General features: G+C 33.2%; 1 protein-coding gene across 14 annotated transcripts in view; it reads left to right on the top strand.

Moving 5' to 3' along the window:
- Dmd (dystrophin) overlaps positions 1–12,550 on the top strand; it is a 2,110,831-nt gene that overhangs the window by 172,448 nt on the left and 1,925,833 nt on the right. The window lies entirely within an intron of this gene.

The following is a 12,550-nucleotide window of genomic DNA, read 5'->3' as shown; positions in this document are numbered from 1 at the left end:
TCCACCAGGTCAAAGAAGATATCACTATTTTTATATCTTCAAATTTTTTTAAGGCTGACGTATTCCTTTTAAGGAAAATACTGTGACATTAAGGAAGCAAAAGATAAAAGAAAAAAAAAAAAGGCTTTGCACCTTTTGTGGGAAATACAGTCATTGAAATTACATATTATTTTTCCAAAAAGTCAAAAAGATTTAATTCATAATCAAGTGTAGGTAGTGAATGCAGCACCATCTACATTTGTTAATTGAAACGATATGAAACAAACTTTAAACCTATGAAAAATTTCCCTTGTTATAATATAGTATTTAAAATATTTTACCTTCTGTTTTCTCACTGGAATAGTTGGTTTTTAACATTTTAAAATTTCTAAAGCATATTTCATTGTACTTTTTTCTATACATTCTAATATAAATGACTGTGTATTAAACAGTCAGTTTTCAATGAGTTATAATAGTAATGTGATTGCTCAGATGAAAGAGCTTTTAATGTTATTAATGACTATAAACTGGCAATATAAGCCAAAGATTGTAACACCCTTTCCTATGTTATATATATATATATATAGACTTTCATATATATATATATGGAACCAGGGCCCATGCATATATTTTGTTTTAGTTGTTGTTACCAGCTACCAAAAAAGCATAAGGGATATTTTATTGATAATTTTTTCAGAAATAATGTGTCCTTCCTCAACTGCTTTACTGAGACATTTATATAAATTAAATTGCTTTTATAGGTCATGAAATTGAGATTCAGAAAATATAAAGTAACTTTCTTAAGGTCACAATTAAGAAACAGAGCTAGGATTTGTACGAAGTCAGGCTTTATGTTCAAGTTCTCAGTCCAATAAACTCAAGAAGAATACTACTCTGTTGGCAGTATAGGCTATGATTTGCTTGTATTCTGTGCAAGTGCACTAGTGAAAAATCACTTAGAATCTAAAGTATAAGAAATGTTAGAAAAAAGCATAAAAATGAAATGTATGCATTTCCCTTATATTTGCTAACTCATTTTCGTATGTAGCTCTGATTTTAGAGATTTGTAACACTTAGTATTTGTCAAACATGAAAAGGTTTGTGTTATATGAGACAGTGTAGCTGAGAAAATAGTATCTGTGCTCATTTAGACATGCCTTGACCACACTTTCATACCTAGACGAACAGAACTGCTTCTTTGCCAGTGAAATTCCATGCTAGAGAACAACATAACCCTTCCTCACAACCTGGAGATTTTTCTCTCAACAACATAGAATATAGTTTAAAGGACTTGGTGTTTTGTTCACCCTCTATCATCTTTCAGAGCTATATTTCAAAATTATCTATTCTTTTTAATAATTTTCTTCAGAGTGCAAATTTTCTGACTCTCTAGAATCAGATCAATAATAATTCGGTATGTTAATAAACTGTACAGCATGTTAAAAGTCAATGAGTGCTATAGGTAGGGGAAGGGAGTTAAAGAGAACTAGAGCACAGAAAATAACGTGAAATAAAATGTTAAGATTTTTTTTTTTTTGAGCAGGTAAGATTTAAACATCACTAGAAATCAACTAGGTACCTGAGGGAAAAATTGTCCCATTTGGAGAAAACATTTAGAAAAAAGACTTTCAGGATGGGCATATGTGCATTGTGTACAGGAAGTAGCAATTAACACTGCAAGTATTATCAAGTAGAAACAACAGGAAGTCATTAAGAGTCAGTGAGTTTTTTGGTACTAGTTAAAGACTTCTACATTTAGGTGTCTGTACAGTGAGGAAGGAAAAGAAAGCAAGCCATTGGACAATCTGAGAAGCAATATCATCAATATTTATATAAAGTCCCACACCCAAAGATCTTGTTTTTTCTTCAGCACATTTTTACTGAGTCATTGACACAAATTCAAATTGTTTTTATACCAAGAACATATCTCTATATTAAATTCATATTCCATATAAGTGTGTAGTGTACCATCATGTCATTGCATTAAAAATAATGGGAACCATCACGGTTCATTCTTAGATAAGCATACACTCAGGTTCTCTATTGTTATGCGACAGTTTATTCCTAAACTTAGTTTAAAACAGCATTCACTTTCCATATCTCATCATTTTGTGGGTCTAAAAACTGGGCACAGTTCGCTTTTCTCCCCTTTATGCTATATCCATATGCTAAGGGTTTCTGGCCTCTGACCTTTAAAATTTAAACACATAAAGGTTAATATATCATATAAGAATGAGAGTACATCTAACTATAGCATAATCATAAATGTATTTATTTCAGTGTGTAGTGTGTATATTTCTTTTCTCTAGCTATTAAATAAAACCTAATCCTTTTTTATTAAATTTAACTATAACATCTTTAGTACCTAACCGATATGAAAAATTCTCAAATTGGGTTGCTTGTATAGATGATGCAATGTAATAAATCACTGTGAAAAATATGGCCATCACATGTTGGAGATTCTATTCCTGTTTGAACCCTAAGAAATATTAACCACCTTCTCACTGGCTTTTTAGCACATCTGTTCCATTTAAAACTATGGCAGGGAGGTGTATAAGATTGAATTGATTGTCTATTGGAGTTGACTGTGCTTCTTTAGAAACTTTGTTTCTTAGTAAAGGCAATTACTTCTTGAGCAGTACTGGTTGTTCCACACCCACTAATTATCATCCAGCCATTTAGAGTTGAAATGGTAATCAAACCAATGAAAGCCCAAGATTAGCTGCATTCCTTCTTCATTTCTAGGGGAGAAATTCATCTGAATATCCATAAAAGATTGTGTCATGTACTTTCTGGCAGATGCAGTAAAACAAATGCAACAGAAACGTTAAAAATGCAGCTTTGAATCTTAGGTTGAATTTTAAGTTGCATATATTTCAGTTTTTGCAATTTAATTACAGGATTTAAAGGATCTTAAAGATTTATTCTAGTTATGAATAGAATCAAATAATTTGGGTTTTACTAAAGAAAGAAAAAAATATATTTTATACTGTAAAATTTATTTTTACCCACCAGAAATTACTGATTGATGCTTCTATTAAAATTACTGAGATCTAAGTATATAATGGTACTTGAGGCCAATTCTCATTTAAGGAATGGCATATTGCATGACAGGTTGTGAGGTGTTAAGAGATAATTGCATGCCTAGAAGGTGTGGAAAATCATATGAGTAAAGGCCAAGAACATCCAGAGAGAAAAATTCACAGTCATTTCAAATATTACTCCCTGGTGTGTGTTATTCTACTTAGAAAATAAAGACCAAAAATCCTTAAATTAGTACTTTGATCATATTTAAGTGTTTACTAATTTAATAAAATTCATTCAATTCATAATTGTAAATAATTTTAGAGCTATTAAATTGAGAAAAATGCTAAATACCATTGTGGACTTCCCTTTTGAACTAATTTTGGTTGCCTGCAGAATAACACACATTCTATGAATCTAAGAAATGTGATGCTAAATCAAATAATCAGGTAACTTTTATATGTATTTTGATAAGCCATATCATGAAATAATTCTGTTTTGCTATAATTTCTGTATTAAAATAAAAACACAACTCACTTTTGATTTTCTGTTTCTGGCACTGTAATAGGCATTACAGTCTAAATGCAAAATATGATATAAAGAAAATATAACTCTGAATCTGATGGACATCTGATACTCTGATTTCATGTTCTCTAATATCAAAGAATTAATTTTAGGATCAATAGAAGTTAAGAGTAGTATGATGAGAGAGAGAAAGAGATAGAAAGAAATAAAGAAAGAAATCCTGACAGGCAGGAGAGGGCCTGACTGGGTGAATGGATTGCCTAAGATTCTGCTTGACAGGGAAATTTTATAGAGTAATACCCACATGGGTATGACATAGGTTACATCTTTGATTAAACCAATAAGGATACAAGTATAGTCTCTTAGGTAGTTGCAATCCAATAGAGAAACATCATGTAACTGCGGTACATGAAAAGAACAAAGTCATTTCCTAGTTAATGATGGGGATGGTCACCCAATGGGGTGACTGTTATCTATTTAAACTTCATTAGGCTGGATGTTTGCCTTTGGGGAAGTATATAGGCCTGGCTATGTCATCTTTAGTTTGAGGCCCGGGTTCTAACAGATGTGTCTCTGGTCACAGTAGAGATGTGTTTTACCTTTGTCCCGGCTCTCTCAAGGACTTAGCTCCATCTGACTGCTTATAAAATTTTTGCCTAGCTTAGCTGTCTATAGTAATATAAGACTGAAGTGTAGCATAATACACATCCAGGAAAATAGCATAAGAAAGAGGAACTTTGTATCTTTCATTAACTTATACTCAAATAAGGAATTCTATATAGTCATGCCTTTGATTATTATATATGAAGTTCAGACTGTTTCCATGACTGAAAATGTTAGTTATGTATTTCACATTACAACCTTAGCAAGGATTGCTATAAGCAATTCATTCTATTCCTTAAACTGTATTCAGGCGTGAGACACAAGGCATATGAAAACAAAAAGTAGTATAATTTATGTCATTCACAATTACACATATAATTGAGGTATGGTTTTTAATACCTAACATCTATATTTGTAATTTTGTGGTCTTGTGGCATTCATGTAACTTAGTTTTTCCCACTTTTATAGGATAGTAAACCAAGAGGAGCATTTGAAATCTGAAATGCTCTAAAATCTGAATGATTTTTACATTTGTTATGATGCTCAAAGTGAAAGTTGTCAAAATTCCTAACATTGTATAATTACTTTCAGAGTAAGTATATGAGTTTTATATGAAACATAAATGAATTTTATGTTTAGACTTGAGTCACATCACCAAAACTTATTGTCTATATGCAAATACACCAAAATCAACTGCATATTTATATCTATCACCTATCTATCTACCTATTCAAACTCAAGTACTTCTTGTTTCTACTCTTTTGAATAAAAGGTACTTATTCAATATTAACTACCTTGTGTATTTATTACAACAGTCACATGAGTTAATGTATGAAAAAATGTTTTGTCAGGCTGCTAATCCCTAGTTAGAACAAAATATATTACTTAATATTTGAATATTAACTTCTCAATAATTTCTGTTTTTATTTTCATAAAAATGAGATTTATATGAAATATGCACAAAATTAGTGGGGTCAATGGGGTTTTTAAATGGATGTGATTACTAATGGATATGAGGTTTCTTTTGGGGGTTACTGAAAATATTTTACATTAGGTAGCATTCACAGTTACATAGCTACATGAATTTTCTATACATCATTAAATTGCATTGGAATTATATCAATATAATATTATAAAATTGAAAAAGAAGGCTGGAAAAAATGTATTTTTGAATAGTTTTATTTCAAAATGTTTACAAGACAAATAAGAACAAGTTCTACCTGCACTTATCTGGGTGTATGTTTGTTAAGAGGTGGATATATGTTTCTTCCTACTAGGTTGCAGTATAGTAATATGAGGTAACCAAATCTCTATCTGGTACATGTCATCTCATTTTATACATGATGAAAATTGGAATTTGAACTGTGTAGTGATTTGTCAGTTGTTGTGTTATGATTACAGCTTTCATTATTTTCCCTGCTCTTTCGGAGTTTATAATTTTGAAAGGGAAACTGACTATGTTTCTTATTATAAGGACAAGGTATCAGATAATAGTCACTGTTACAACAAAAAAATGAGTCAAAGTAGTGAGTAGTCCTTATTCTAGTTTGGTAATAAAGCAAACTTTGCTAAGGAGATACATGAACTAAGAGTAGAGTATTCAAAATGAAAATGACAGAATGACCAAGAATGATGATTGCCTTTATATATTTAAAAAAAAATCACAAATCTAGGGAAGAATAGGTGAGAAATTAGGGTTACAGTCAGGGAGTTTACCCAGAGGTAACCTTTCCAAATTCCCTTATCTACCAAACTAACAATTATACCTAGTATGAAGAACTGTTACCAAGTATTTAAAAAATATGAATAATTTCTAGTATAATGTCTAACCCAAAATTGGCACTAATAAACATTGCTACTTGTACTTGTCTCTTCTCCTATTGCTGTGATAAAATAGTTAACACCTGCAATGTAAAAGAGGATAACTATATTTGGGCTCATGCTTTTAGAATTTTCAGCCCATGATTGGCTGGTTCAAGACAAAAGTGTCAAGGTGGAAAAGAGAGGTGGAAAAGAGCTGCTCTATTCATGCAGATCTGCTCACTTCATGAAAGCTAGGAGCAAAGAGGGAAAAAGGCAAAGAGAAAGGAACCAGAGAACACAAACCTACCCTAGGTTCTACCTCATGAACTACCCTTCATTACTGTGACATTCTAGGGTATCAGAGTACAAAGTGTGTGCATCTATTGCTAGAAAGAAATTCAAAGAGAGGAGCAAAGCATATCTTTGCTCTTGGGAAATACTGTTCTTTATCATCTAAATTTTGGTCTACCCTCTCTATTGTTGAAGTTATATGCCCTCTTAAACACCTCTCAAGCTACTTCATGCTCTAAGCTAGATTTTGAATCAGCATTATTTTGTCATATTTGATTTTCGGTCTGTAAACCCTTTTTCAGATTAATTATATTTCCTATATAGAGCATCTCAGTGGGCCGTGTCTCCTGATCTACACTGCCTGTGTTTCTTTCTTTTTTTTTTCTTTTCTTTGTTTTTTGGTGTATCAAAGCCATCTATATTAGAGATTATAGCAAACCTTCTCTGCCTCATTTATGTTGTGCTCTTTTTCTGCTATTAGTTGTCTGCTTTTTTCCTTCATTCCACTTTCTACTCCATTGATTGAGGCCTCTCTGCCACTGTTCCTGAAATCCTGTTACTTTTTTCTCTCTCTAGAGTATCCTTCAGTATTCTCTGTAGGGTTGGATTGGTGGTCACGAATTCCCCCAGTTCCTCTTTGTCTTGGAAGCATCTTGTTTCTTAGAGACAGTTTTGCAGGGTACATCAATCTGAGCTAGAAGTTGTTTTGTTTCAGAGCTTGGAATACTTTGCTCCAAGCTCTTCTTGATTTGATGGACTGTGTAGAAAAGTCTGCCATGATTTTGATGGGTTTTCTTTTATAGGTGATCTGTTTCTTTTCTCTGACCACTTTTGATATTCTGTTCTTATATTGATTTTCTGGAATCTTGATTATTATATGTCTGGGTGTAGCTCTGTTTTGGTTGTAGGTGGCTGGAGTTTTGTATGCCTCATACATCTGAATATCATTTCCTTTTCCTATGCTTGGGAACCTTAATTATTTCTGTGAATAGCCTTTGTATTCCCTTTATTTTTACTCCTGCTTCTTCATTTACATTCTTTATTCTTAAGGTATAGATCCTCTTGTCCTCTTCTAGCCTTTGTATTGTTACTGCCTGTGTTCTTGTTATTTCTAATAGATTTTTCCTTTCATGATCACACATTGCAAATCTGTCTTCAAATTTTGATAGTCTATCCTTAGTTTCTTTCAAGCAGTTTTGCCAGCTTTCAATGGGGTATTTTATTTCCTGGTAATCTCTTTGAACCTATTTAATGGTTTTCTTATGAAATGAACCTATTTCTAGGTTTTCTTTATATTTTTCATCAAATGTTTCTCTCCTTTTTTGTGCTCCTCTCTTCTTCTGTGTCTTCTTAAGAGAGGCTTAGCATTTCCTTTATTAATCTACTTATATCTTGCTTTACTTGTTTAGATATTTCACTTTTAAGCTCATCTATGAGATCCCAAAGATATCTCTTTATGTCCACTGATACTGTGTCTGATATTGCCTGTTTGCTGTCCTTAGTTTCTTTTGTATTTACCTCTCCTGGATCAACCTTCTCAGGGCTGGGGGATGGGGACTTTTTCCTGTTTCTTTCTCTTTTCATGTTTTTGGTTTCTTCAAAAACAGGTATATAGAGGAGATCCCAGCTCCTTTCCTTATTGGTTATGGTTCTTCTAAAGTGTGCTGGCTAGGGTTTTCTGCCCACTCCAGTTTGCTGTTGGTCACTGAAATGCAAGCAGGGTCAGAGTATGCTGGCCCCTACCCTCCCAGTCAAAGTGCAGGGCCTTCACTGCATTAGTGTGTGCTACACTTAAGGAATTGGTTTGGAATGACTTATTGGATCCTGGCCAGGGGCATGACCAAGGCCAAGCATATCCCACCAATCTGGAAGGAAACAACTGACTTAAGTCACTGCTGTTCCTTGTTCCTGCCTGTCTTGCCCGATTCCAACATGTCTTCCAGTTGATTGTCTCTTTCCCATGGGAGGGTCTTATCACAGCACTCACCACAAGTAATGTAGGTCCCTTGCCACCTCCATTCTCTGTTGGGATTGCTGACCTCTGACTTCAGCAAGATCATGGTTCCAGCAAGTCACAGCAGTGGAAGGAGTTCAATCAGCTTGGTTGAAGCAGCGGGAGTTTGGGAGGCTTGGAGAATTGCGGCCAAGCAAGTTCAGGCAATATGGGAGGGCACCATGCCCACTAATCTTAGCTGCTCCAATGGTAGCCCCAGGACTTCATGTTTGACCAATTCTTTTCTGTTTAGTTTCTTCCTGGGTCAAGAGGATCCATTTCCCTCTGTCCAGACCTCCCCACAGTGTTTTATTCTGGCATCTGAGTCGTCTGTATCAGGGAGCCACTGTATTCTGCTGCTTATATATCCACCATCTTGGGGGAGGAGCTCTGTTTTTATTCTTGTGACTATGCAGAGAAATATGTACAAAGTTTTGAGAAGTACATGATACAGAAAAAGAACTCTCTATTATTTGGTCAATTTTCTGGCAGATAATACATAGGTCGTGAATATGGGCCTACTACCAGATACCACATTAAAAGGAAACATCAAAGATATTTTCTATTTTTATTAAAATCATCAATAATAAGTACTTTGACAAAAGTTTCCTCACCACATTTATCAATGACTCATTACCCTAAATATAAAGATAAAAATAGTTTTAGTTTTTGGATACAGTGTGTCTTAGTTACTTTTTACTCGCTGCTGAGACAAAAATACCTGAAGCCCAAAGTTGGGAAAGGAAAGGTTTATTTCTTACAGTTTTTGGAGGTTTCAGTCCACACTCAGTTGGCTCCAAGGCCGGCTGGCATGGCAGGGCCGCAGTTCATGGTGGCTGCAAACAGCAAGGAAGAAACCAGCAAAAGCAAGACACACCTTCTTGCTGCCATTACCTTACATCCTGGCTCCACCCCTATGTGGGTGTAGCACTGACACCATCAATCCAAGCACTGGACAATCAACCAATCACAAATGTACAATGCAAACTCATGACCACAGACATAAACCATGACACAGTGTTATTTTATTCTCTAGCTACTGGACAGTAACACATTTTGTCAAATGAATAATTTATGAATAAGATGTGAAATAATCTAAATTTTAAAATTGTTACTTATTTTCAGGAATAATAACCTTAAACTGCTTATGTAAACTTTGTGATTCAGTTTTGTAGTGCAAAAAATATTTTAATAAGTACTTCATAGGATATGTAAAATGTGTTTAGCATAGTTTCTGTGAGACTCAGTTTTTATAATTAACATTAATCATCCCTGTCACTACAATTCTCTTTACAAAATTTGTAATGATAATGATTTAAAAATTAATTCTAATGATAAAGTCAAATTTGTGTTGTGTTCTATTTGATATACATACAGTTATAAACAGTAGTTAAAATGCATATATCTTTTAAAATACTCAGAAAACAAATGCAGAAAGACATTTGTTTTGATCTGTAAAGCTAACTTTGATTATTTCCATAATAAAAATAACTGAGACATAGTTCAGGGATAGAGTGATTGCCCATCATGTGCAATGCCTCAATTTCAATCATGTCTCTCAGCAGTATTTGTGAGTTGGCAAATGTAAAAGGCAATATAGTTTTGTACATAAAATGTGCATAATTTTGCCACCTAAATTAGTAACATAAACTTTCCATTCTATTTTTCTGAACCTCCTATTCTTACATTATTAAATTACATCAGCTATATCAAGATACAATATACAGTTTATACTAATCCTCATAGTTAATATAAGTTATCTAACTTTATATTTAAGAGGGGGAAATTACGAAGTGAAAATCCTGTTACTTTCATTTTGGGATGAGTATTGTAAACTCATTAGATAATTGATCTATGGCTCAGAGAGAGTTCAAAAGCTAGTCATTTATGCAATATAAAACCGAGCTCTTCCATTGATATGTTCCATACCAAATCACTATTTTTGTGTTAGATGACATTAGATGATAAGACAATCTATGACTCACTACTGCTCTGATTACTCAAAATTGATTATTTGGCTTTTAAACCAATTTAAAGGCCTTAACTTTCATTTTCTGATTGGAATTCTGCTTGTTGAAGAAATCATTATGTATTAATTAGTTTGTTTATGTTCTTGATATGAAATAGATATGCATGTATGTGTGAATGTATACACAGCATGGAATTTTAGAGTTTAGTATTATTTAATCAAAGCATGTAAATTAATTTCCTATGCTATGCGTCACTGGTAGTGCTGGGGAGGTATATGCATGATTGCAATGAAACTCACTGATTTGATTTGGTAGATTCACAGCTTGGTTATTTTATAGCCCTAGAGAGCAATTATGTGTATGTGGAGTTTCTTAAATCTATAAAATTTTACTTCGATGATGATTGCAAAGACAGTGAAAGCTGTATCATGCAACTCATGAAAATCCAGTTGCCTTTCTTCTAGTCAGCTTAATAAATGTTGTGCAATTCTTGCTCTCCAATCATATTGAAAACCAATGTCTCTTTATGACTTCTGAAAACTGTGTACTTTACTTTTAAGTAGTAATGATAAACAAGAAATCTTCAATAATTTTCTATATTTATAGCATAATTTTTGCCTTTGGAGTAGAGAAATCCATCCTTTTGGTTCATATACTTTTATTTGGAGAATATACTAGTAAATATGTTACCATTCATGATTGACCAATTGAAGAAAACTGCTTGGAAAAATTGAGGTTTTAATCTGTGAAAATGTGCTGTGTTCTGTAATGTAGCTATATTCCTGACTTCAATATACTTGTAAGAAATGATGTGTTGGGCTGGAGGTTTAGCTCGGTGGAGTAAATGTCTGCTTGGCAAACGTGAGGTTGTGTGTTCAATCCCCTGTACGAAAAAAAAAATCATTTGTTAATCCAAGTGTAGATAACAAATCAGAAAATCGGTGGATATAACCAAAGTCAGAATCTCCTGGATTTGAATCCTAGCCCTCTCAGCCATGTGACATTGGGTGAGGCATGCCATTCCTTGACTTCGTTTACATAAAATGTAGTACCTTCCAAAGAGCAAGAGTCTTTTCCCCTTTCTCTTCTTCTCTCCTTCCCCTGGATTCCAGTAATTGAGGTGTAATGTTATGAAGTATGGCCTTAACCACATTCCTCTGTGGCTTCACATTTTGTTGCTGTACCATTTCATTTGTCTAGATTTCTTTTGGTAATTTTTTCCTCAAATAAACAATAACAGAAAAGAAATCTACTGTGCAAAACATACCTGAAAACTTATTATTTGTGATAAACCACCATGTCTACCCAGCTATAAGAACATATTCTATCACCTGACTATTAAAAACATTCACTGAGTATGCAAGCACCTGCTTTCTTAGCACTATATGAGATCAGCTAGCTGTAAAGAGATTTTTGTGAAAAATATTGTCTCCTTGCTCTCATTTCTGGTTATCCCAAGATGATCCTAACTTCCACTACATAATCATAAATGTTTGTGTGAGGATGCCAGTGCTTCTTGCCAGTAGGTAACGTGCAGTTGAGGAACCACCTAACAAGCAGCTACCTGTCATCAGTGAGATTCAGAGTTATCCACCTTGGCACTGAACATCTGAAATACACACAAGTAAGATTGCATTATATTTTTTAAATTAAAATAAAGTGAAAGGAAAGTATTATATTGATAGATTCTGGAACCAAAGTGACTTCTGAGTTGAAAACTCAGTGCTGCTATTTAAAAACTGTTAGCTTGGACAATTTGCTCTGACTCTTTTTACTTCTCTTTTTTTATAAAAGTTAAGGTAATAGTAAAATACTTACTTTGTAGGTTTGTTTATAAATTGATGTAGCTTAAATATAGACATTATATAGTCAGCACTCTGATGCTTAATAAAATTACTATCAAATTAGACAAAAATATACTGATGTCTTGACACACACATACATATATATATATATATATATATATACATATATATAAATACATATAATAGGCACACACGTATATATTAGTAATTTCAGATGGAGAAATGACTCTTGTGGAGAATATTATACAAATAAGTAAATGTATATAATTCATACAATACTAAATCTACATAGGACCTTAAAAATTAGTACATTCATTATAGATGAAAAAATGTGAGATTCCAGAAGTGGACTAAGTTTTATAAATTCATGATAGTTATTATTTGAGATGAGTAAGATACCCAAATTTGTATAAGTCCTGGACACTTCCATTAAAGTGTAATGTCTAAGCTAGTGTCTAAACAATCCCTATATATTAGCAACATTTTCTTTCTCCTGAATATCTTAGAAATACTTACAAAGCATGCTGGAAAATTAACCTTTTTTTTCTTTTCAATTT

This window comes from Cavia porcellus, unplaced genomic scaffold (genome assembly GCF_034190915.1).
Source record: "Cavia porcellus strain 051 isolate PalLab524CR breed Dunkin Hartley unplaced genomic scaffold, mCavPor4.1 scaffold_33, whole genome shotgun sequence".
NCBI classification, from domain to species: Eukaryota; Metazoa; Chordata; class Mammalia; order Rodentia; family Caviidae; genus Cavia; species Cavia porcellus.
The sequence above is the reverse complement of the archived record's forward strand: the minus strand, read 5'-3'. Positions and strand labels throughout refer to the sequence as shown.